At 40.7% G+C, this 26,375-nt stretch overlaps 1 protein-coding gene across 1 annotated transcript in view; it reads left to right on the forward strand.

Annotated features, from left to right (window-relative positions):
- Positions 1 to 26,375, forward strand: part of KNTC1 (kinetochore associated 1) — a 1,377,837-nt gene that overhangs the window by 533,366 nt on the left and 818,096 nt on the right. The gene's annotated exons all lie outside the window — the stretch shown is intronic.

The following is a 26,375-nucleotide window of genomic DNA, read 5'->3' on the forward strand; positions in this document are numbered from 1 at the left end:
TCTCCTTTATCTGCACCCATTAGCTGCTTAAAAGAATATGAAACCCAGAAAAAATATTTTGTGATTTATACAGAGCATACCATTTTAAAAAGTTTCCATTTTGCTTCTATTATCACATTTGCTTTGTTTCCATGGTATTCTTTGTTGAAGAGATACCTAGGTAGGCATCTGGAGCACTACGTGGCAGGATATAGTGCTGCAATCTAATGCTCTTGCAAATTGGTAACATTCTTAAAAGAGGCTGCTATATAGTGCTCCAGAAATCAGCTCCTAAGCATACATCCCTGCTTTTCAACAAAAGAAGAAAAAATTATGATTGAAGTAAATTAGAAAGTTGTTTTAAATCACATCTATCTGAATCTTGAACATTTTGGAGTTTCATATCCCTCTTAAAGAGAACAACTGCAAATACAGTATCACATAAAAAAATAAATACTCCTTATTTCCATCAGAAGAGCGGAAAAAAGGAATTTGAAGCCATAATAGGTTATATAATGTATATGACCTACAAGTTACCATTTCTTTCATGTAATTGGCAAGAGTCCATGAGCTAGTGACGTATGGGATTTTACAATCCTACCAGGAGGGGCAAAGTTTCCCAAACCTCCAGATGCCTATAAATACACCACTCACCACACCCACAATTCAGTTTTACAAACTTTGCCTCCTATGGAGGTGGTAAAGTAAGTTTGTGCTTGAATTTTATTATTTCTTCTGTGATAAGCGCTTCTAAGCATTTTGAAGCCCAATTCCTCTCAGAGTACAGTGTTTGTCAGAGGGATGTGAAGGGAGTATCGCCAATTGATTTTATGGTTTTCCTCACAGGAAATCTTTTCAAAAGTTCTCCGTTATTTGTCGTAGGGATTTATCTCCTACCTCCCTTTTCAGATCGACGATATACTCCTATATACCATTACCTTTGCTGATACTTTTTTAGTACTGGTTTGGCTATCTGCTATATGTGGATGGGTGTCTTTCAGTAAGTATGTTTTCATTATTTAAGAAACACTTGGCTATGGTTTGGCGCTTTATGTAGTAATATAAAGTTTTAAATATATGTATTTTACTTATATTTGCCATGAGTCAGGTCTATGTATATTTTCTTTTGCAGACTGTCAGTTTCAGTTTGGGTAGCTTGTTTTAGGAAGTTATTTTTCTTACCTGGGGTATAGTCCTTTTTTTTTCAAATTGACTGTTTTTCTTTAAATTTCGCAGGCAAAATTAGGCTTGCTTGGTCGCAAAATGCTGTTATTTATTGTGTCATTCTTGGCGCGAGAATTTTTTGCCGCTAAGGTACGTCTTTGTTGACGCAAGTTCGTCATTTCCGGCATCTTAGTTGATGCCAGGTTTCCTTGCACGAGGTTGCATCTGTTATTACGTGAGTTGGAACATTTCCGGATGTTGGCGGCAAAAATTTTTTTCAACTTCCTTTTGCGTCGTGCGTCATACTTGGCGCAAAAGAAAAATACGTTTATTTCTCACCCCACTTCCTATATGTCTCTTGCCTTCTATATGTTCAGAGGGCTATGCTGTTTGCATTTTTTTCCATTCCTGAAACTGCATATAAGGAAATTGTAAATTTTGCTTTAATGTTGTTTTTTCTTTTACATTTTGCAAGATGTCTCAATCTGATCCTGTCTCAGAAGCAACTGTTGGAACCCTGCTGCCTGATCACAGTTCTACCAAAGCTAAGTGTATCTGTTGTAAGTTAGCTGAGATTATATCTCCAGCTGTAGTATGCAACAGTTGTCATAAGCTTTTGCTCGCAGAAAACATTTCCATCAGTACTAGTACAGTTTCTGCTGTTCCTTCAAGATCTAATGTACATGATATCCCTGTTGATAGGAAAAATTATATTGCTGATGCGATACAAAAGGCTTTGTCTGCTATTCCACCTTCTAATAAATCTAAAAGGTCTTTTAAAACTTCTCATAAAATAAAATTGATGAAATTTCTAATGCCCGACAACATACTGAAATATCCTCCTCTGATGAGGATCTCTCTGATTCAGAAGATCCTACCTCAGACATTGATACTGACAAATCTACTTATATTTTCAAGATTGAGTATATTCGTTTCTTGTTAAAAGAAGTGTTGGTTACTTTGGATATTGAAGAGTCTAGTCCTCTTGATATCAAAACTAGTAAACATTTAAATTCTGTTTATAAACTTCCTGTGGTTACTCCTGAAGTTTTTCCAGTTCCTGATGCTATTTCTGATGGGGTTGCTAAGGAATGGATTAAGCCGGGTACTTCTTTCATTCCTTCTTCTAGTTTTAAAAGGTTGTACCCTTTGCCAGTGGCTAGATTAGAGTTTTGGGAAAAAGTCCCCAAAGTTGATGGGGCTATTTCTCCTACATTGGTGTATCCGGTCCACGGCTTCATCCTTACTTGTGGGATATTCTCAATCCCTACAGGAAGTGGCAAAGAGAGAACACAGCAGAGCTGTCCATATAGCTCCCCTCAGGCTCCGCCCCCCCAGTCATTCTCTTTGCCGCTCTAACTAGTAGCATCTCCACGGGGGTGGTAAAGAGTATGTGGTGTTTAGTTGTAGTTTTTTATTCTTCTATCAAGAGTTTGTTATTTTAAAATAGTGCCGGCTTGTACTATTTACTCTGCAGCAGAAAGTGATGAAGATTTCTGCCGAGAGGAATATGATTTTAGCACCAGTAACTAAAATCCATTGCTGTTCCCACGCAGGACTGTTGAAACCAGAGAACTTCAGTTGGGGGGAACAGTTTGCAGGCTTAACTGCTTCAGGTATGATCAGTCATTTTTCTAACAAGACCTAGTAATGCTAGAAGACTGTCAGCAATCCCCTCTGGGATAGGTAAGCCATTTTTCTTAGACTCTGTATAAAATTATGGCTTATATTAAGGGCTCTATGCTGGTTGACACTATTGTGGGCTAAATCGATTGCTTTTTAGCATGTTTTTCACTATAAATAAGGTGTTTTTTCAGCCGGACAGTAAGCTCAGCATGCTAAGGCACTGTGGCTGAGCTCTGTAGCAGCCCAAAGGTTGCAGGTTCGATCCCCGGCGAGGTCCACTCAGCCTTTCATCCTTCCGAGGTCGATAAAATGAGCAGCGCCTTGAGACCCTTACGGGTGATTAGCCGCGTTTTAAAAAAACAACTTAAGGACCGTACAATCACGCTTAAAGATATAGCCCAAGATGATTCTTTAGCTGAAGGTAGTGAGGATAGCTCACTATCCTCTCCTTCTGTGTCAACACCAGCTATGCCCGCGCAAGCGATGCCCAGTACATCTAGCGCGCCAATTGCTATTACTATGCAACAGTTAGCAGCAGTAATGGATAATTCTCTCGCAGCATTTTTATCCAAACTGCCAGCTTTTCCTAGGATTGCTCAGTTTTAAATACCGAAAATGAGCAAGCAGACGCAGAGGATAATTTATCTGTAGTGCCCTCACATCAATCTGACTTGGCGGTGAGGGAGGGCCTGTCTGAGGGAGAAATTTCTGACACAGGAAAAGTTTCTCAGCAGGCAGAGCCTGATACCATAGCTTTTAAATTTAAGCTAGAACACCTCCGCGCTCTACTTAAGGAGGTCCTAGCTACTCTTGATGATTGTGACCCCTTGGTGGTCCCAGAAAAATTGTGTAAAATGGATAAATTCTTAGAGGTCCCAGTACACACTGATGCGTTTCCGATACCTAAGAGGGTGGCGGATATAGTGAATAAGGAGTGGGAGAAGCCAGGTGTACCTTTTGTTCCCCCTCCTATATTTAAGAAAATGTTCCCCATTGTTGACCCCAGAAGGGACGCGTGGCAGACGGTCCCTAAGGTAGAGGGGGCAGTTTCAATGCTAGCTAAGGGCACAACTATACCAATAGAAGACAGTTGCGCTTTCAAAGATCCTATGGATAAAAAATTAGAAGGTTTACTTAAGAAAATTTTTGTTCAACAAGGTTTTCTTCTTCAACCAATTTCTTGCATTATTCCTGTAACCACTGCAGCTGCTTTTTGGTTTGAGGAATTAGAAAACTCGCTCCAGAAGGAGACTTCTTATGATGAAGTCATGGATAGAATTCACGCCCTGAAGTTGGCTAATTCTTTCATTACAGATGCCGCTTTTCAGTTAGCTAAATTAGCGGCGAAAAATTCTGGTTTCGCAATAGTGGCGCGTAGAGCGCTTTGGCTAAAATCGTGGTCGGCGGATGTGTCGTCCAAAACAAAATTGCTTAATATTCCTTTCAAGGGTAAGACCCTATTCGGGCCAGAGTTGAAAGAAATTATTTCAGATATCACTGGGGGAAAGGGCCATGCCCTTCCACAGGATAGACCTTTCAAAGCTAAAAGTAAGTCTAATTTGCGTTCCTTTCGCAATTTCAGGAACGGACCGGCTTCTACCTCTACAGCCACTAGGCAAGAGGGTAACACACCCCAGCCCAAACCAGCATGGAAACCAATGCAAGGCTGGAACAAGGGTAAACAGGCCAAAAAGCCTGCTGCTGCTACCAAGACAGCATGAAGGGGTAGCCCCCGATCCGGGATTGGATCTAGTAGGGGGCAGACTTTCTCTCTTTGCTCAGGCCTGGGCAAGAGATGTTCCGGACCCCTGGGCACTAGAAATTGTCTCTCAGGGGTATCTTCTAGAATTCAAGGACCTTCCTCCAAGGGGAAGGTTCCACATGTCTCGCTTATCTTTAGACCAGATAAAGAGACAGGCATTCTTACATTGCGTAGAAGACCTTTTAAAAATGGGAGTGATACACCCAGTTCCAACAGCAGAACAAGGACTGGGATTTTACTCAAACCTGTTTGTAGTTCCCAAAAAGGAAGGAACTTTCAGGCCAATTCTGGACTTAAAGATCCTAAACAAATTCCTCAGAGTTCCATCATTCAAAATGGAAACCATTCGGACAATTTTACCAATGATCCAGGAGGGTCAATATATGACTACCGTGGACTTAAAGGATGCGTACCTGCATATTCCTATCCACAAAGATCACCATCAGTTTCTGAGGTTCGCCTTTCTGGACAAGCATTACCAGTTCGTGGCTCTTCCCTTCGGATTGGCCACTGCTCCCAGAATTTTCACAAAGGTGCTAGGGTCCCTTCTAGCGGTGCTAAGGCCAAGGGGCATTGCAGTAGCACCTTACCTAGACGACATTTTAATACAGACGTCGTCCTTTCACAAAGCAAGGGCTCATACGGACATTGTTCTAGCCTTTCTAAGGTCTCACGGGTGGAAGGTGAACATAGAAAAAAGTTCTCTGTCCCCATTCACAAGGGTTCCCTTCCTGGGAACAATAATAGAAATGAAAATCTTTCTGACAGAGGTCAGGAAATTAAAACTTTTGAACACTTGTCGAGTTCTTCAATCCATTCCTCAACCCTCCATAGCTCAGTGCATGGAGGTAATAGGACTAATGGTTGCGGCAATGGACGTGGTTCCCTTTGCTCGAATTCATTTAAGACCATTGCAACTGTGCATGCTCAAACAATGGAATGGGGATTATGCAGATTTGTCTCCCCAGATTCAGATGGACCAGCAAACCAGAGACTCACTCCTCTGGTGGTTGTCTCAGGATCACCTGTCTCAGGGAATGAGTTTCCGAAGACCGGAGTGGATCATTGTCACGACCGACGCCAGCCTCTTAGGCTGGGGCGCGGTCTGGGAGTCCCTGAAGGCTCAGGGTCTATGGTCTCGGGAAGAATCTCTTCTGCCGATAAACATTTTGGAATTGAGAGCAATATTCAATGCGCTCCAGGCATGGCCTCAACTAGCGGAGGCCAAATTCATAAGATTTCAGTCGGACAACATGACGACTGTAGCGTACATCAATCATCAGGGGGGAACAAAGAGTTCCCTGGCGATGAGGGAGGTATCCAAGTTCATCAAATGGGCAGAGGATCATTCCTGCCATCTATCAGCAAATAACATCCCAGGAGTGGACAACTGGGAAGCGGATTATCTGAGTCGTCAGACTTTCCATCTGGGGGAGTAGGAACTGATGGCGTCACGTCAGAACTCCAAAGTTCCACGTTACGGGTCTAGGTCCAGGGATCCCAAGGCGACATTGGTAGATGCCTTAGTAGCGCCTTGGTCGTTCAATCTAGCTTATGTCTTTCCACCGTTTCCCCTTCTCCCCCGGCTAGTAGCCAGGATCAAACAGGAGAAGGCTTCGGTAATTCTGATAGCTCCTGCGTGGCCACGCAGGACTTGGTATGCAGACCTGGTGAATATGTCATCGGTTCCACCATGGAAGCTGCCTTTGAGGCAGGACCTTCTAATTCAAGGTCCATTCGAACATCCAAACCTAGTTTCTCTGCAACTGACTGCTTGGAGATTGAACGCTTGATTCTAGCTAAGCGTGGGTTTTCGGAATCAGTTATAGATACTCTGATCCAGACTAGAAAGCCTGTCACCAGGAAAGTTTACCATAAGATATGGCGGAAATATCTTTGCTGGTGCGAATCCAAGGGTTACTCTTGGAGTAAGATTAGGATTCCAAGGATACTATCTTTTCTCCAAGAAGGATTGGAGAAAGGTTTGTCAGCTAGTTCCTTAAAGGGACAGATATCTGCTCTGTCTGTTTTGTTACACAAGCGTCTATCGGCCATGCCAGATATTCAGGTGTTTGTACAGGCTTTAGTCAGAATCAAGCCTGTCTACAGACCTGTGGCTCCTCCATGGAGTCTAAATTTAGTTATTTCAGTTCTTCAAGGGGTTCCGTTTGAACCTCTACATTCCATAGATATTAAGTTACTATCTTGGAAAGTTTTGTTTTTATTAGCTATTTCTTCTGCTAGAAGAGTTTCTGAATTGTCTGCTTTGCAGTGTAATTCACCCTATCTGGTGTTTCATACAGATAAGGTCGTTTTACGTACCAAACCTGGTTTTCTTCCAAAAGTGGTTTCCAATAAGAATATCAACCAGGAAATAGTTGTTCCTTCTCTGTGTCCTAATCCAGTTTCTAACAAGGAACGTCTGTTACACAATCTTGATGTGGTTTGTGCTTAAAAGTTTTATCTAAAAGCAACTAAAGACTTCAGACAAACTTCGTCCTTGTTTCTCGTCTATTCTGGCAAGAGGAGAGGTCAAAAGGCGACTGCGACCTCTCTGTCTTTCTGGCTGAAAAGCATCATCCGGTTGGCTTATGAGACTGCTGGAAGGCAGCTTCCTGAACGAATTACAGCTCACTCTACTAGAGCTGTGGCTTCCACATGGGCTTTCAAGAATGAGGCTTCTGTTGAACAGATTTGTAAGGCAGCGACTTGGTCTTCACTGCATACGTTTGCCAAATTTTACAAATTCGATACTTTTGCTTCTTCGGAGGCTATTTTTGGGAGAAAGGTTTTGCAAGCAGTGGTGCCTTCCGTTTAGGTTACCTGACTTGTTCTCTCCCTTCATCCGTGTCCTAAAGCTTTGGTATTGGTTCCCACAAGTAAGGATGAAGCCGTGGACCGGATACACCAATGTAGGAGAAAACAGAATTTATGTTTACCTGATAAATTTCTTTCTCCTACGGTGTATCCGGTCCACGGCCCGCCCTGGCATTTTGGTCAGGTTTAAATTTATTTTTTGTAAACTACAGTCACCACTGCACCCTATGGTTCTCTTTTTTCTCCTAACCGTCGGTTGAATGACTGGGGGGGGCGGAGCCTGAGGGGAGCTATATGGACAGCTCTGCTGTGTGCTCTCTTTGCCACTTCCTGTAGAGATTGAGAATATCCCACAAGTAAGGATGAAGCCGTGGACCGGATACACCGTAGGAGAAAGAAATTTATCAGGTAAACATAAATTCTGTTTTCTACTCTTGCCAAATGTACTACTTTTCCTATGGAAGACAGTACTTCTTTTAAAATTCCTTTAAATAGGAAACTTGAATCTTATCTAAGGAAAGCTTATTTACATTCTGGCTATATTCTCAGGCCTGCCATTTCTATGGCTGATGTTGCGGCTGCATCAACTTTTTGGTTGGATAGCTTAGCGCAACAGGAAACGGATCCTGATTTGTCTAGCATTGTTCGTTTCAACATGCTAATCATTTTATCTGTGATGCTATTTTTTATATCAAACTTGATGTTAAATCTATGTGTTTAGCTATTTTAGCTAGAAGAGCTTTATGGCTCAAATCGTGGAATACTGACATGTTATCTAAATCTAGATTACTATCTCTTTCTTTCCATGGTAACAATTTATTTGGTTCTCAGTTGGATACAATTATTTCAACTATTACTGGGGGGAAGGGAGTTTTTTTGCCTCAGGATAAAAGATCTAAGGGTAAATCGAAATCTTCTAACCGTTTTCATTCTTTTCGACAGAATAAGGAACAGAAAACCAATCCTTCCCCTAAAGACTCTGGTTCCAATTGGAAACCTTCTTCAAGTGGGAATAAATCCAAGCCTTTTAAGAAACCAAAGCCAGCCCCCACATCTGCATGAAGGTGCGGCCCTTGATCCAGTTCAGCTGGTGGGGCAGATTGAAATTATTCCAAGACATTTGGACAGATTCTGTTCAAAGTCAGTGGATTCAGAGTATTGTCTCCTAAGGGTATCGAATAGGATTCAGAAAAAGACCTCTGTGGCTTTTCTGAAGTGTGTTTCAGATCTAGAGCTTTCAGTGGTAATATTCCAGTTCCGTTTCAGGAACAGGGTCTGGGGTTTTATTCGAATCTATTCATTGTCCCAAAGAAAGAAAATTCATTCAGGCCAGTTCTAGATCTGAAGTTTTTGAATCGTTTTGTAAGAGTCCCAACTTTCAAGATGGTGACTTTGAGGACTATTTTGCCTTTTGTTCAGCATGGTCATTATATGTCCACGATAGGCTTATAGGATGCATATCTTCACAATCCGATTCATCCAGACCACTATCTGTTTCTGAGATTCTCTTTTCTAGACAAGCATTACCAATTTGTCGCTCTTCCATTTGGCCTAGCAACAGCTCCAAGGATCTTCTCGAAGGTTCTCATGCCCTTCTATCTGTAAGCAGAGAACAGGGTATTGGGGTGTTTCCTTATTTTGATATCTTGGTACTAGCTCAGTCTTTACATTTAGCCGAATCTTACACGAATCAACTAGTGTTGTTTCTTCAAAGACATGGTTGAGGAATCAAACTCTTTGGTAAATTGATCCTCCAGACATGGGTCACCTTTTTAGGTTTCCAGATAGATTCAATGTCCATGACTCTGTTTTTTTACAGACAAGAGACAAATGAAATTGGTTTCAGCTTGTCGAAACCTTGAGTCTCAGTCATTCCCTTCAGTGGTTATGTGCATGGAAATTTTAGGTCTCATGACTGCAGCATCGGACGCGATCCCCTTTGCTCGTTTTCATATGAGAACTCTACAGCTTTGTATGCTGAATCAATGGTGCTGGAATTACACTCGGATATCACAATTGGATATACTTAAATCCCAACATTCAACTCTCTCTGACTTGGTGGTTAAACCATCATCGTATAAATATATATATATATATTTATTTATTTATTTATATATATATATATATATATATATATATATATATATATATATTTATATATATATATTCAAGGACCATATGCAGAGATGGCAGAAGCTCTGTTTATTCCTAGAAAATTGTTTGTGACAAGTGGTCACAATTTAAGGTTGGAGGAAAGGAGATTTAACATTTTTTCACTGTAAGAGCAATAAAATTGTGTAAATCATTACCAAAGGAGGTAGTGAATGCCAATACCCTAGATACATTTAAAAATAGTCTGTATACATTTCTGTATATAAACAAAATTCATGGATATGATTATTATTATTAAATGGGTCACCTTTTAGTGGGTTATTTAAGCTTAACTGGAGCTTTTTGTAAGTATTTTAGATTTGTATAGGTTGAACTCGATGGACTTCGGTCTTTCAACCTTATCTACTATGTTACTATGAATAGCTCAAGCGGCTTCTTTTGTTCATCCTACCTGGACTGTGCTCACAACAGTAGCAAGTCTTTCAGGTTGGGGAGCCGTCTGGGGATCTATGACAGCACAAGGGGTTTTGGAAACCTCAAGAGGCGAGGTTACCAATCAATATTTTAGAACTCCATGCTATTTTCAGGGCCCTTCAGGTTTGGCCTCTGTTGAAGAGAGAACCATTCATTTGTTTTCAGACCGACAATATCACAACTGTGGCATATGTCAATCATCAGGGTGGGACTCACAGTCCCCTAGCTATGAAAGAAGTATATCGGATACTTTCTTGGGCCGAATCCAGCTCTTGTCTAATTTCTGCGGTGCATATGCCAGGTGTAGACAATTGGGAAGCGGATTATCTCAGCCGTCAGACGTTACATCCGGAGGAGTGGTCTCTACATCCAGATGTATTTTGTCAGATTGTACAGATGTGGGGTCTTCCAGAAATAGATCTGATGGCTTCTCATCTAAACAAGAACCTTCCCAGGTACTTATCCAGGTTCAGGGATTTTCAGGCGGAGATGGTGGATTCTTTAGCAGTTCCTTAGCTTTACCAACCTGCTTATATCTTGCCGCCTCTTGTTCTTCTTCCAAGAGTGATCTCCAAGATCATTATGGAACAATCGTATGTGTTTCTGATAGCGCCAACGTGGCCTCACAGTTTTTGGTATGCGGATCTTGTCCGGGTGTCCAGTTGTCAACCTTGGCCACTTCCGTTAAGACCAGACACTCTGTCTCAAGGGCCATTTTTCCATCAGGATCTCATATCGTTAAATTTGAAGGTATGGAAATTGAACGCTTAGTGCATAGTCATAGAGGTTTCTCTGACTCAGTGATTAATACTATGCTACAGGCTCGTAAGTCTGTTTCAAGGAAGATTTATTTTCAAGTTTGGAAGACCTATATTTCATGGTATTCTTCTCATAAATTCTCCTGGCATTCTTTTAGAATTTCTAGAATTTTACAGTTTCTTCCGGACGGTTTGGATAAAGGTTTGTCTGCAAGTACTTTGAAGGGACAAATCTCTGCTCTTTCTGTTTTATTTCATAGAAAGATTGCTAAGGTTCCTGATTTTCACTGTTATGTTCAGGCTTTGGTTCGTATCAAGCCTGTTATTGAATCAATCTCTCCTCTTTGAAGTTTTAATTTGGTTTTGAAAACTTTGCAGGCTCTTGGTTTTGAGCCTATGCATTCTTTGGATATTAAACTACTTTCTTGGAAAGTGTTGTTTCTTTTGGCTATCTCTTCAGCTAGAAGAGTTTCCGGATTGTCTGCTCTCTCTTGTGAGTCTCCTTTTCATCAGGATAATGCTGTTTTGCGGACTTTGTTTAAATTTCTTCGTAAGGTTGTGAATTCCAACAACATTAGTAGGGAAATTGTTGTTCCTTCCTTGTGTCCTAATCCCAAGAATACTCTTGAAAGATCTTTACATTCTTTGGATGTTGTAAGAGCTTTGAAATATCATGTTGAAGCTACTAAAGATTTCAGGAAGACTTCTAGTCTATCCGTTGTATTCTCTGGTTCTAGAAAAGGTGAGAAAGCTTCTGCCATTTCTTTGGCATCTTGGTTAAAGCTTTTGATTCATAAAGCTTATTTGGAGGCAGGACAGTCCCCGCCTCAGAGGATCACAGCTCATTTTACTAGATCAGTCTCCACTTCTTGGGCTTTTAAGAATGAAGCTTCAGTTGATCAGATTTGCAAAGCAGCAACTTGGTCTTCTTTGCATACATTTACAAAATGTTACCATTTTGATGTATTTGCTTCTTCTGAAGCAGTTTTTGGTAGAAAAGTTCTTCAGGCAGCTGTTTCAGTTAGATTCTTCTGCTTATGTTTTAAGTTTTTTTCTTTAAATTTATGAGAAAAACTTATTTTTTTTGTGGATTTAATTTTTTCAGCGTAAAGTGGATGTTTTTATTTTATTCCCTCCCTCTCTAGTGACTCTTTTGTGGGTATTTCTATCCCATACGTCACTAGCTCATGGACTCTTGCCAATTGCATGAAAGAAAATATAACTTATGTAAGAACTTGCCTGATACATTAATTTCTTTTATATTGGCAAGAGTCCATGAGACCCACCCTTTTTCTGGTGGTTATGATTTTTTGTATAAAAGCACAATTATATTTCCAGTTATCACCCCACTACTTGGCTATTCGTGAAACTGAATTGTAAGTGTGGTGAGGGGTGTATTTATAGGCATTTTGAGGTTTGGGAAACTTTGCCCCTCCTGGTCGGATTGTATATACCATGCGTCACTAGCTCATGGACTCTTGCCAATATGAAAGAAATTAATTTATCAGTTAAGTTCTTACATAAATTATGTTTTTCTATAGTTTGCATAACAAGTAAATTGATCAGGATATGCAATCTTGTTTTTTCTACTCTGTGGCTCTGCCTTATGCAGCACATGGAATATATCCTTGTTGCCAATTCTATCTTTCTACAGCCATGTTCATAAAGGTCTGGTGTGTGAGTGCGTACTTGTTTTGCAGCAGTACAAGTCTATAAAGGTTCAGCCATACACGTTTTCATGCTTCTTTTAAAAGAAATGCAGCAAATCAGACACCCATACTTTATATGTATGGATGCATACTGTATATTGATAGGAAATGCAGAACTGTGCACAAATCTAAGCTTGTATCATTATAACCATGAGCAAATGTCTGACTCCTATATGTATGCACTGTGAACTTTTGCAAAGTTAAAATTCTATTGGCAGTGACAGTCCACAAAAAAATCTTAACCTATGGGAATTACTCTACCTGGCCACAAAGGAGGAGGCAGAGACACCCCCCAAAAAAACTATAAATATCCGTTCCACTTCCCCTACCCTCCAGTAGTTCTTTGCCTTGTATCATGGAGGTAGGCAGAGAGAGGTGCTCTTTAAAAAAAGAATGAAGTTTATCATGGATTAGCTTGTTTAAAGCTGGGAATAATATAATCATCTAAATCTCTATGCAGTGTTGGTTTATATAACACTGAATAACGCTGGGCTTCCCATGCCTCTTACTGTTCAACCAAATCCCCTGTCTGATAATGCGGTGTGTTTTACACTAAATTACAGACTTATCATGGCAACTTGCATAATAAAGAGGTGTTATCAGTCTTAGACCCTGCGTATCAATAGTGTTCTATGTACACTTTCGCCCCTTGTGTTAGGCACTGTCATGCTGCTAGATCTGGTAACGGACCCCAGCCTTATTCCGATATTGGCTGAGAGGGCTTTGCTTTAGGCGTGCTGAGATGCAGGACTCTGACAAGCATTTCGTCCTATTGGGACCTTACAATACCTATGCAAATTACTGGTTGTTGGTTATATTATCGCACAGGATGTTGTTACCGGACCTCCGGTTTCAGACTCCACTTTTGCGGACACTCACCTTGGGTGGGGGACTTCATTACAAGAGACAGCTGGCTTAACTTGATATTGGCTGCATAGTTGCGGGTTGCTCTTTCCCTCTGCGAACAGTGCTTTTGCACCATTTATGTTTCAGATCCACTGTACAACAGTCCTGTTTGAGAGCAGTTGCAACGCGGCTTGGTCTATCCAGAGGTGGTAAGACCCCCTAAACAGGTCTTGTTTTGTGCTTTGGGACCCACATACCCCTGCTTTAGGGTTCACAATTGCTGTTATACCAATTTCTTTCATGTAAGTGGCAAGAGTCCATGAGCTAGTGATGTATGGGATATACATTCCTACCAGGAGGGGGTAAAGTTTCCCAAACCTCAAAATGCCTATAAATACACCTCCCACCACACTAATACCTTAGTTTTACAAATGTTGCCTCCTATGGAGGTGGTGAAGCAAGATGTGCTTGATTTCTTCTATGATAGGCGCTTCTAAGCATTTTGAAGCCCAATTCCTCTCAGAGTACAGTGTTTGTCAGAGGGATGTGAAGGGAGTATTGCCTGTTGATTTCATGGTTTCACCTGTGGGAAATCTATTCAAAGGGTCTCTATAATAGGTCGCAGGGATTCATACCCTGCCTCCCTTTTCAGATCGACATTATACTTCTACACCATTACCTCTGCTGATATTTTTCAGTACTGGTTTGGCTGTCTGCTATATGTGGATGGGTGTCTTCTGGTAAGTATGTATCATTTTTTAAGACACTCTCAGCTATGTTTCGCACTTTATATTATATTGTAAAGTTTTAAATAAATGTGTTTGCTTATATTTGCCATGAGTCAGGTCTATGTATATTTACTTTTTGCAGTCTAACAGTTTCAGTATGGGAATTATGTTTTTGGGAAGTTTATTTAAATAATTTTTTTCGTACCTGGAGTTCCAGTTCTTTCAAATGTAACTTTGTTTTCCAAAATTTTTGTGGGCAGACTAGGCTCGCAAGGACGTAAAATGCTGTTTTTTTATTGTGTCATTCTTGTTGCGCACATTTTTTGTGCGAAGTTGCGCTTATAGGGGCACAAGTATCGTCATTTTCTGCGTCTTTGTTGACTTTCGTTTTTTGGTGCGAAGTTGCGCTTGTTATTTCGCGAGTTGCGTCATTTCCTAGTGTTCATTTAATTTCCTTTTGTATCTTACTTGGCACCAATATTTTTGTTATATTACCCTTCTTCCTTTAATGCTTCTTGCTCTCTTTATATTATAGAGCGCTATGATGCTTGCTTTTTTGCATATTATTTTAGCATAAGCATTTTTTCCCATTCCTGAAACTATATGAGGAAATTGGATATTTTGTTTAAATGTTATTTTTTCTTTTACATTTTGCAAGATGTCTCAGACTGATCCTGCCTCTGATGTTACTATAGGAACCATGCTGCCTGAACACAGTTCTACCAAAGCTAAGTGTGTTTGTTGCAAGCTGATGTTATTTCTTTATCTCAATTATGTGGCATTTGTGATGACAAGCTATTGCATGCTGATAATCTTTCTATTAGTAGAAATACATTTTCTGTTGTTTCATCAACGTCTAATGTACATGATATTCCTGCAGATGTGAAGAATTATATTGCTGCAGCTATAGAGAAGGCTATCTCTGCTATTATGCCTTCTAATAAACGTAAATGGTCTTTTAAAACTTCTCATAAATCTGATGAAATTTGTATTGACCGACAACATACTGAAGTATCCTCTGCTTATGAGGATCTCTCTGGTTCAGAGGATCCTGCGCCAGGCGCTAAAATTGTCAAATATTCTTATCTTTTTAAGATTGAATATATTTGTTCTTTGTTGAAGGAAGTTTTGTTTTCTTTGGGTATTGAAGAGTCTAGTCCTCTTGATAACAAAGCCAGTAAACGTTTATATTCTGTTTTTAAACCTCCTGAGGCTACTTCTAAAGTTTTTCCTATTCCAAATGCTATCTCTGATATGATTAGTAAAGAATGGTCTAAACCTGGTACTTCTTTTAATCCTTCTAGGTTTCAGAAGTAATATCCTTTACCTGTGGCTAATTTAGAGTTTTGGGAAGAAGTCCCTAAAGTTGTTGGGCTATTTCCACTCTTGCCAAACCTACTACTATTCCTATAGAAGATAGTACTTCTTTTAAGGATCTTTTAGACAGGAAGATTGAATTTTATCTCAGAAAAGCTTATTTACATTCTGGCTATATTCTTAGACCTGACATTTCTATGGCTGATGTGGCTGCTGCTTCAACTTTTTGGTTGGACAGCTTAGCACAACAGGTAGTAGATCCTGATTTGTCTAGCATTGTTCTTTTGCTTCAACATGCTAATCATTTCATTTGTGATGCTATATTTGATGTCATTAAGATTGATGTTAAAACTATGCCTTTAGCTATTTTAGCTTTTTTTGCTAGAAGAGCTTTATGGCTTAAATCATGGAATGCTGACATGGTGTCTAAATCTAGATTACTATCTCTATCTTTCCAGGGTAATAATTTATTTGGTTCTCAATTGGATTTTATTTTTTCCACTATCACTGGGGGGAAGGGAGTTTTTCTGACCCAAGATAAAGTCTAAGGGTAAATTTAAGGACCCTAATTGTTTTAGTTTCTTTCGTAAGAATAGAGAACAAAAAAACACTCCTCCTCCTAATGCCTCTGGTTCTAATTGGAGACCATCTTCAAATTGGAATAAAACCAAGCCTTATAAAAAATCAAATCCAGCCCCCAAGACTGCATGAAGGTGCGGCCCTCAATCCAGTTCAGCTGGTGGTGTGCAGCTTGAAATTATTTCAGGACATTTGGACAGATTCTGTTCAGAATTAGTGTATTCAGAATATTGTGTACTCAAGGCTATTGAATAGGTTTCCGACTAAGACCACCCATGGGAAGATTCTTTCTTTCTCATTTCTTCTACTAGATATGACGAGTCCACGGATTCATCCTTACTTGTGGGATATTATCCTCCTGCTAACAGGAAGTGGCAAAGAGCACCACAGCAGAGCTGTATATATAGCTCCTCCCTTCTCTCTACCCCCAGTCATTCTCTTTGCCTATACTAGTAATAGGAAGAGGTAAAGTGAAAGACTTTTTTATTTAAATGGTACCGGTGAGTGCTATTTTTCCTCAGGCAGCATATGGATGAAGATTCCTGTCTGGAGGCTAATGATCTTAGCAGTTGTCACTAAGATCCAGAGAAGTTCCCACAGAATGGCTGAGGAGTACTTGAGATGCTTCAGTGTGGGGAACGTTTTTCTTCATGCTACAAGCATTGAGGTATGTTCAGTCATTTTTTTCTGGAGAAACTGTGGTATTTCACAACTGGCTAACATTGTTCCCATGAGGGAAGGGGTAAGCAGTAATCCTACATGTGATGATATTACTGGGACCTGTATACTATGGGCTAAATGCAAACATCTTCATGTTTGATGGCACTGGAGGGTTTCACATGGCTTATAGTAGTGATTTGGGAATATGAAAAACCCACATGGCTAGTTTCTAGACCACTTTACAGCGGTTTTTACAAGGCAGAGAGACATCGTATAGGATGGGCGGGGCCTAATTTCGCGCCTCAGATGCGCAGTTGAATTTCAGATGAAAGCAGCAAGCTCCAGCTCCGGTGGGTATAAGCTGAAGTTTTAGCCTAACGAAGTGATAGTGTGAGTTATCAGACCCCTGAGGGCAGGTAGGCGCCACAGCAGAGCTTTGGCGAGGTGCAGGGGGTTGCTAGTTTATTTTTCATAACGTTTTTAGGTAACTTTTTCTCTTGTTAAGTGTATTCAGTCCACGGGTCATCCATTACTTATGGGATATATTCCCTTCCCAACAGGAAGTTGCAAGAGGATCACCCAAGCAGAGCTGCTATATAGCTCCTCCCCTCACATGTCATACCCAGTCATTCTCTTGCAACCCTCAACTAGATAGGACGTTGTGAGAGGACTGTGGTGTTTTATACTTAGTTTATTTCTTCAATCAAAAGTTTGTTATTTTAAATGGCACCGGAGTGTGCTGTTTGTTCTCAGGCAGTATTTGGAAGAAGAATCTGCCTGCGGTTTTCTATGATCTTAGCAGAAGTAACTAAGATCCACTGGCTGTTCTCGCACATTCTGAGGAGTGGGGTAACTTTCAGAAAGGGAATAGCGTGCGGGGTCTCCTGCAAATAAGGTATGTGCAGTAAATTATTTTTCTAAGGAATGGAATTGACTAAGAAAATACTGCTGATACCGATGTAATGTAAGTAAAGCCTTTAATACAGTGAAAGCGACTGGTATCAGGCTGATTAAAATATATACAGTAAAGTAATTTTCTAAGGAATGGAATTTGACTGAGAAAATGCTATTAATACTGAAGTGATGTTATAAGCCTTAAATGCAGTAGGACTGGTATCAGGCTTATCAATAGAGATACATACTCCTTAAAAAAGGATGTTTAAAACGTTTTGCTGGCATGTTTAATCGTTTTGTGAGGTACATTGGTGATAAAACTTATTGGGGCATAAATTTTTTCCACTTGGCTGACCGGTATTTCTGCATAGAAACAGTTAACTGAAACTCCCAATGTTGTAATATTGAGTAGGAGGGGCCTATTTTAGCGCTTTTTTGACGCAGTAAAAATTCAGGCTCAGTCTTCCTGCTTCTTCCTGCATGACCCAGGTCGTCTCCAGAGAGCTTAGGGGACTTCAAAAGTCATTTTGAGGGAGGTAATCAGTCACAGCAGACCTGTGACAGTGGTTTTGACTGTGTTAAAAAACGTTTTTTTCTTTATTACTTATCCGTTTTGGGTATTAAAGGGTTAATCATCCATTTGCAAGTGGGTGCAATGCTCTGCTATCTTAATACATTTACTGTGAAAATTTGATTGCTATAACTGATTTGGTTCATTGTTATATCAACTGTGACAGTTTTTTTGTGCTTCTTAAAGGCACAGAAGCGTTTTTCTTTATTGCTTGTAAAATTATTTACAGTGTTTTCCAAGTCTGCTAGTTTTATTGCTAGTCTGTTTAAACATGTCTGACACAAATGAATCTGTTTGTTCACTATGTTTGAAGGCCAGTGTGGAGCCCCATAGAAATATGTGTACTAAATGTATTGATTTCACTTTAAATAATAAAGGTCAGTCTTTATCTATAAAGGAATTATCACCAGACAACGAGGGGGAAGTTATGCCGACTAACTCTCCTCACGTGTCAGTACCTTCGCCTCTTGCTCAGGAGGCGCGTGATATTGTGGCGCCAAGTGCATCAGGGACGCCCATACAAATCACTTTACAAGACATGGCTACTATTATGAATAATACCCTGACAGAAGTATTATCTAAATTGCCAGAATTAAGAGGCAAACGTGATTGCTCTGGGGTAAGAATAGAGCGCGCTGGTGCTATAAGAGCCATGTCCGATACTGCGTCACAGTTTGCAGAACATGAGGACGGAGAGCTTCATTCTGTAGGTGACGGATCTGATCCAGGGAAACCGGATTCAGAGATCTCTAATTTTAAATTTAAGCTTGAGAACCTCCGTGTATTGCTAGGGGAGGTTTTAGCGGCTCTGAATGACTGTAACACAGTTGCAATTCCAGAGAAATTATGTAGGCTGGATAGATACTATGCAGTACCGGTGTGTACTGACGTTTTTCCTATACCTAAAAGGCTTACAAAAATTATTAGCAAGGAGTGGGATAGACCTGGTGTGCCCTTTTCCCCACCTCCTATATTTAGGAAAATGTTTCCAATAGATGCCACTACACGGGACATATGGCAGACGGTCCCTAAGGTGGAGGGAGCAGTTTCTACTTTAGCTAAGCGTACCACTATCCCGGTGGAGGATAGTTGTGCTTTTTCGGATCCAATGGATAAAAAATTGGAAGGTTACCTTAAGAAAATGTTTGTTCAACAAGGTTTTATCTTACAGCCCCTTGCATGCATTGCGCCTGTCACTGCTGCTGCGGCATTCTGGTTTGAGTCTCTAGAAGAGGCCATTCACTCAGCTCCATTGGATGAAATTATGGACAAGCTTAAAGCACTTAAGCTAGCTAATGCATTTGTTTCTGATGCCATTGTACATTTAACTAAACTAACGGCTAAGAACTCCGGATTTGCCATCCAGGCGCGCAGAGCGTTATGGCTTAAATCCTGGTCAGCTGATGTGACTTCTAAATCTAAACTGCTTAATATTCCTTTCAAGGGGCAAACCTTATTCGGACCCGGCTTGAAAGAAATTATCGCTGACATTACTGGAGGTAAGGGTCATACTCTTCCTCAGGACAGGGCCAAATCAAAGGCCAAACAGTCTAATTTTCGTGCCTTTCGAAACTTCAAGGCAGGAGCAACGTCAACTTCCTCCGCCCCAAAACAGGAAGGAACCGTTGCTCGTTTCAGACAGGCCTGGAAAACTAACCAGTCCTGGAACAAGGGCAAGCAGGCCAGAAAACCTGCTACTGCCCCTAAGATAGCATGAAGGGATGGCCCCCTGTCCGGAAACGGATCTAGTGGGGGGCAGACTTTCTCTCTTCGCCCAGGCGTGGGCAAGAGATGTCCAGGATCCCTGGGCGTTGGAGATCATATCTCAGGGATATCTTCTGGACTTCAAGGCTTCTCCTCCTCAAGGGAGATTTCATCTTTCAAGGTTATCAGAAAACCAGATAAAGAAAGAGGCATTCCTACGCTGTGTACAAGACCTCCTAGTAATGGGGGTGATCCACCCAGTTCCGCGGACGGAACAAGGACAGGGATTTTATTCAAATCTGTTTGTGGTTCCCAAGAAAGAGGGTACCTTCAGACCAATTTTGGACCTAAAGATCTTAAACAAATTCCTAAGAGTTCCATCATTCAAAATGGAAACTATTCGGACCATCCTACCAATGATCCAAGAGGGTCAGTACATGACCACAGTGGACTTAAAGGATGCCTACCTTCACATACCGATTCACAAAGATCATCATCGGTTGCTAAGGTTTGCCTTTCTAGACAGGCATTACCAATTTGTAGCTCTCCCCTTCAGGTTGGCTACGGCCCCAAGAATCTTTACAAATGTTCTGGGCTCACTTCTGGCGGTTCTAAGACCGCGAGGCATAGCGGTGGCTCCGTATCTAGACAACATCCTGATACAGGCGTCAAGCTTTCAAATTGCCAAGTCTCATACAGAGATAGTTCTGGCATTTCTGAGGTCGCATGGGTGGAAGGTGAACGTGGAAAAGAGTTCTCTATCACCACTCACAAGAGTCTCCTTCCTAGGGACTCTGATAGATTCTGTAGAAATGAAAATTTACCTGACGGAGGCCAGGTTATCAAAACTTTTAAATGCTTGCCGTGTCCTTCATTCCATTCCACGCTCGTCAGTGGCTCAGTGCATGGAAGTAATCGGCTTAATGGTAGCGGCAATGGACATAGTGCCATTTGCGCGCCTGCATCTCAGACCGCTGCAATTGTGCATGCTAAGTCAGTGGAATGGGGATTACTCAGATTTGTCCCCCCTACTAAATCTGGATCAAGAGACCAGAGATTCTCTTCTCTGGTGGCTATCTCGGGTCCATCTGTCCAAGGGTATGACCTTTCGCAGGCCAGATTAGACGATTGTAACAACAGATGCCAGCCTTCTAGGCTGGGGCGCAGTCTGGAATTCCCTGAAGGCTCAGGGATCGTGGACTCAGGAGGAGAAACTCCTCCCAATAAATATTCTGGAGTTAAGAGCAATATTCAATGCTCTTCTAGCTTGGCCTCAGTTAGCAACACTGAGGTTCATCAGATTTCAGTCGGACAACATCACGACTGTGGCTTACATCAACCATCAAGGGGGAACCAGGAGCTCCCTAGCGATGTTAGAAGTCTCAAAGATAATTCGCTGGGCAGAGTTTCACTCTTGCCACTTGTCAGCGATCCACATCCCAGGCGTGGAGAACTGGGAGGCGGACTTTCTAAGTCGTCAGACTTTTCATCCGGGGGAGTGGGAACTCCATCCGGAGGTGTTTGTTCAACTGGTCCATCGTTGGGGCAAACCAGAACTGGATCTCATGGCGTCTCGCCAGAACTCCATACTTCCTCGTTACGGATCCAGGTCCAGGGACCCGGGAGCGACGCTGATAGATGCTCTAGCAGCTCCTTGGTTCTTCAACATGGCTTATGTGTTTCCACCGTTTCCTCTGCTCCCTCGACTGATTGCCAAGATCAAACAGGAGAGAGCATCGGTGATTCTGATAGCGCCTGCGTGGCCACCAGGACCTGGTATGCAGACCTAGTGGACATGTCGTCCTGTCCATCATGGACTCTACCTTTGAGGCAAGACCTTCTAATACAAGGTCCTTTCAATCATCCAAATCTAATTTCTCTGAGACTGACTGCATGGAGATTGAACGCTTGATCCTATCAAAGCGTGGCTTCTCCGAGTCAGTTATTGATACCTTGATACAGGCACGACAGCCTGTTACCAGCAAAATCTACCATAAGATATGGCGTAAATACCTGTATTGGTGCGAATCCAAGAGTTACTCATGGAGTAAGGTTAGGATTCCAAGGATATTGTCCTTTCTCCAAGAGGGTTTGGAAAAAGGCTTATCAGCTAGTTCTTTAAAGTGACAGATTTCTGCTCTGTCTATTCTTTTGCACAAGTGTCTGGCAGAAGTTCCAGACGTCCAGGCTTTTTGTCAATCTTTAGCTAGGATTATGTAATTAGTTAAGAGATGATGCATAAGTTACAGTCAGTGTGATTTCATCCTGAAATTAGTAAATATGAGTTGTTGCACTTATTCTATTGATATTACTACTGCTAAAGTAATCTCTGATAGAATTTGGTGCATTTAATGTAATTCAGAATAACCCTTACATATAATTCCTAACTAAGTATTATATGTATGAAAGAGGGCAACCATCAAAAATAGTTTCAGGAGTATAAAGAAATCATCAAGGAAGGAATGAGTATTAGCAGAAACTTTCCAGATAACTATACATGTAAGAGGATCTGTCACAGGAAGTAACAGTGAAATAATAAAGCTGTAATATGAGGAGAATAACTCCAACAGAACAATCCGGATAAATAAAGTCAACATCTCAGTACATAATAAGGTAAGTATCAGTTATAAATGTAAAGTAGTCTGTTAACAAAATGTTGAGAAGACAGGCTGGGAATGAGTGAGGTACCTTGTACACTGTGAATGCGATTGTATGTCTCAGACACTTCCGGGTTCAGTGTGCTGTGAAGCTGAACTGAAGGAGACACGCAGCTGCTGCTGAGGAATGTGGCGTCTGACGTCACAGAAGCTCTGGTGAGTCGGATCGACACAGAGTTAGGAATTTAAGGTAATAAAAAAGAAATAAAACACATACAACTAAAATGTTGACAGAGCTGAGGTTCAGTATGCAGAGAGGCTTCTCAAAAGCAAACAGTTAGGTAGTAAAGCGATGGGGATCAATAATATTGAAATCACAGACTGAGTTGAAAATAACAGTACTTGCCAAACACAAAGTGCTCAGTTCAGGATATAGATGCAGCAGCCAGGTAGAAACTGTTTGGTAATTTCCATCAAAGACACTGTAGGCAGATAGGAACTGCAATTGTAGAATAAGCAACCAGGTTGATGATCCCAAATGGAATAGTAAAGCTCAGTGTTACTCCAAGGAGGAAAACAAAATACTAAGCAAGGAGTGCTTAGTGTTCAGCTGTTTTTTGGGAGTAGCTAGATTGTGATTGGATGAACAGTGATTAAGGAGCAAAACACCTAAAACCCTGACATGACTCCCCCCTCAAACAAGCTGATCCTCAGCTTGCAGTCTGGGACGATCCGGAAATCTCCTGTGGAACTGGGATACCAGACGGGGTGCGTTAAGATTGGATGCGGGTTCCCATGAATCATCCTCCTCCGTATAACCCTTCCACCGAATCAGATACTCCAGAATTCCCTTAGAATACCTTGAATCGATGACATCCTTCACTTCGTACACATCTGAGTCCAAAGTGGGAGCAACTGGGAGAGATTGAAGATTAGAGGCTCTCGTGGGTATGTAGGGCTTGAGGAGGGATACATGAAAAGTGGAGTTTTTTTTCATAGACGGTGCTAAGTCTAGGGTGACTGCGTTGCGATTAATTACTTTTATTATAGTGAAAGGTCCGCAAAATTTTTGTGTCATTTTCCTACTAGGCAGATGTAACTGTAAGTTTTTCGTAGACAACCAAACCTGGTCGCCTATTTGGTAAGAGGGTGGTTCTCTATGTCGTAAATCATAATATCGTTTTTGGTTACTCTGAGCCTTTGTAATGTTTTCTTTAATAACACGGAAATTATCCAGAAGTGCATTGTTTAATTCGTCAACCAAAGGGGAATTAGAAGGAGTTGCACTAACAGAAGTGATGGTTGGATGATATCCATAGTTTGCAAAAAATGGAGATAGTTTGGTGGAAGAATTGGTTAAGTTGTTATAAGAGAATTCCGCAAATGGAAGATATGTTATCCATTTGTCTTGCTGATATGAACAAAAACAGCGTAAGTACTCATCTAACCATTGGTTAATTCTCTCGACTTGTCCGTTAGCTTGTGGATGGAATGCTGTTGTATATTGATGTGTAATATTGAGGGATAGGCAGAGACTTTTCCAGAATTTAGATGTGAACTGAGATCCACGGTCTGATACCAAAATTGTTGGAACTCCATGTAAACGAATCACATGTTGTATGAAAAGTGTAGCTGTTTCTGCTGACGTGGGAAATTTGTGGAATGGAATAAAATGTGACATCTTGGTGAAACTGTCAACTACCACCATTATAGTGGTATGATTTTTTGATGGTGGTAGATCTACTATGAAATCGACACCTATTTGTTTCCAAGGTCTGTCAGATGCTGGAATAGATAATAAGGTAATTTTCGTTCTGTTTTACAAGTTTGGCAGGTAACACAAGTTTTTATGTAATTTGATACAGTTTCCCTCATCTGAGGCCACCAGTATGTCCTCGTTATGAGTTCCATTGTACGTGATTCACCTGGATGTCCAGCAAGTGGGGAATCATGATGTTGTTGGAGTAAGTGATGTCTCAAATCTTTAGGTACATAAATCATATTTTTATGGTAGTATAACCCTTCTTTCTGGTCCAAAGAGACATTGGTGTCAGTTGGTGGTATGGTCGAAGACTTCTTTAGATCTGCAAGGAATTCTGAAGTTAATCCAATGAAGCGTTCATTTGGAATAATGGACGTAGGATTTTCAGTAGGAATGGGTATAGTGAGCTGTCGAGAAAGAGCATCAGCTTTTCCGTTTTTATTTGCTGGGCGGTATATAATCTGGAAATCAAATCTTGCGAAGTATAAACTCCACCTTACCTGTCTGGCTGACAAAGTTTTGTTATTTTGCAGGTATTGGAGGTTTTTGTGGTCTGTGTAGATTATGAAGGGCATTTTTGCACCTTCTAGAAGGTGTCTCCAAAATTCCAGTGATTTGCGGATGGCTAACAATTCTTTGTCTCCAATTGCGTAATTTCTTTCTGCTGATGTCATACTTTTAGAAAAATAGGAGATTGGATGTAATGGATCTTTAGATGTTTTCTGTTGGGAAAGAACTGCACCAATCGCAAAATCAGATGAATCTACTTCAAGAATATATTGGAGATCTACATTCGGAAATTTCAGTATTGGTGCTTCTGTGAAAGCATGTTTGAGGAAAGCAAATACTCTAGAATGAGTGTCGTTCCAATGGAATTGTTGAGTAGTACCAGTAAGTTGTGTCAGTGGTCTCACAATCGAAGAGAAATTCTTTATAAATTTTCTGTAATAATTGGCAAAGCCTAAAAACCTTTGTAAAGACTTTTTATCCGTAGGTTTTGGCCAATTTTTTACTGACTCAACCTTTTCAGTTTGCATTTGAATACCATCAGGTGAAATGGTATAACCTAGGAATGAAATAGTAGTGTTATGAAAAGAACATTTTTCGAGTTTGGCATATAATTTGTGTGTTTTTAATCGTGCTAACACCCAGCGGACATGTTTTATATGTTCTGTTAAGTTGTTGGAGTAGATAAGTATATCATCTAAATACACTACTAAACATATATCAAGTAGATCTCGAAAAATATCATTAATGAAGTGTTGAAACGTTGCGGGGGCATTACAAAGGCCGAATGGCATCACAAGGTACTCAAATAACCCATACCTAGTTCTGAATGCTGTGAGCCATTCGTCGCCTTCTCTTATACGTATAAGGTTGTATGCCCCACGCAAGTCCAACTTAGTAAAAATCGTAGCGTTACTTAATCTTTCAATTAATTCCGGAATAAGGGGAAGTGGATATCGGTTTTTTACTGTCTGTTTGTTTAGCTCCCGGTTATCAATTATAGGCCTAAGAGATGAATCTTTGTTGGTAACAAAGAATATTCCGGCAGCAGCTGGTGAAGAAGAAGGTCTAATGAAACCTTTCCTTAAATTATCCTGTAAGTACTGTTTTAAATGATTTAATTCTGGTTGACTCAAAGGATATAAGTGACCAACAGGTAATGTTGCACCAGGAATGAGTTCAATAGGGCAATCATAAACTCGGTGTGGAGGAAGGGTTTCTGCCTCCACCTTGCTGAAAACCTCAGTGAAATCTTGGTAAGGTTCTGGTATTTGTATTTGTTCTGAGTCAGTGTGTAGTAGTATGTGATGTGGAAAACATGTTTTTTCACAAAAAGAAGATTGGAAGTTAGCGGTTAAGTTAGTCCAATCGATAAGAGGGTTATGTGTTTGTAACCAATAAAATCCTAGAACAATAGGGAAATGTGGTGAAGGTATTACATCGAATGATATATATTCAGAGTGACCATCCTCGGTAGTGACTAGTATAGGAATTGTGTTATGTGTGATGGGACCTTTTGATATCACTGAGCCATCAATAACTTTAAGTGAGACTGGTTTTTGTTTTAACACAATTGGTATTTTATTTAATTGAACAATAGAATTATCGATGAAATTGCCAAAGGCTCCAGAATCAACAATGGCGGATGTAGTCAGTCTCCTAAGGTCCCACTGTAAAAGGAGAGATAATTTGCAGTAAGATATTTGTTTATCTGAACATTGAGTATTGTTAACATGGGTAAACTTACTCTTTTTATTTTTCCGTAATATAGGACAGTCTGTTACCACATGACTGGGATTTGCACAATAC

The sequence above is a fragment of the Bombina bombina genome, chromosome 2 (genome assembly GCF_027579735.1).
Source record: "Bombina bombina isolate aBomBom1 chromosome 2, aBomBom1.pri, whole genome shotgun sequence".
Lineage (NCBI taxonomy): Eukaryota > Metazoa > Chordata > Amphibia > Anura > Bombinatoridae > Bombina > Bombina bombina.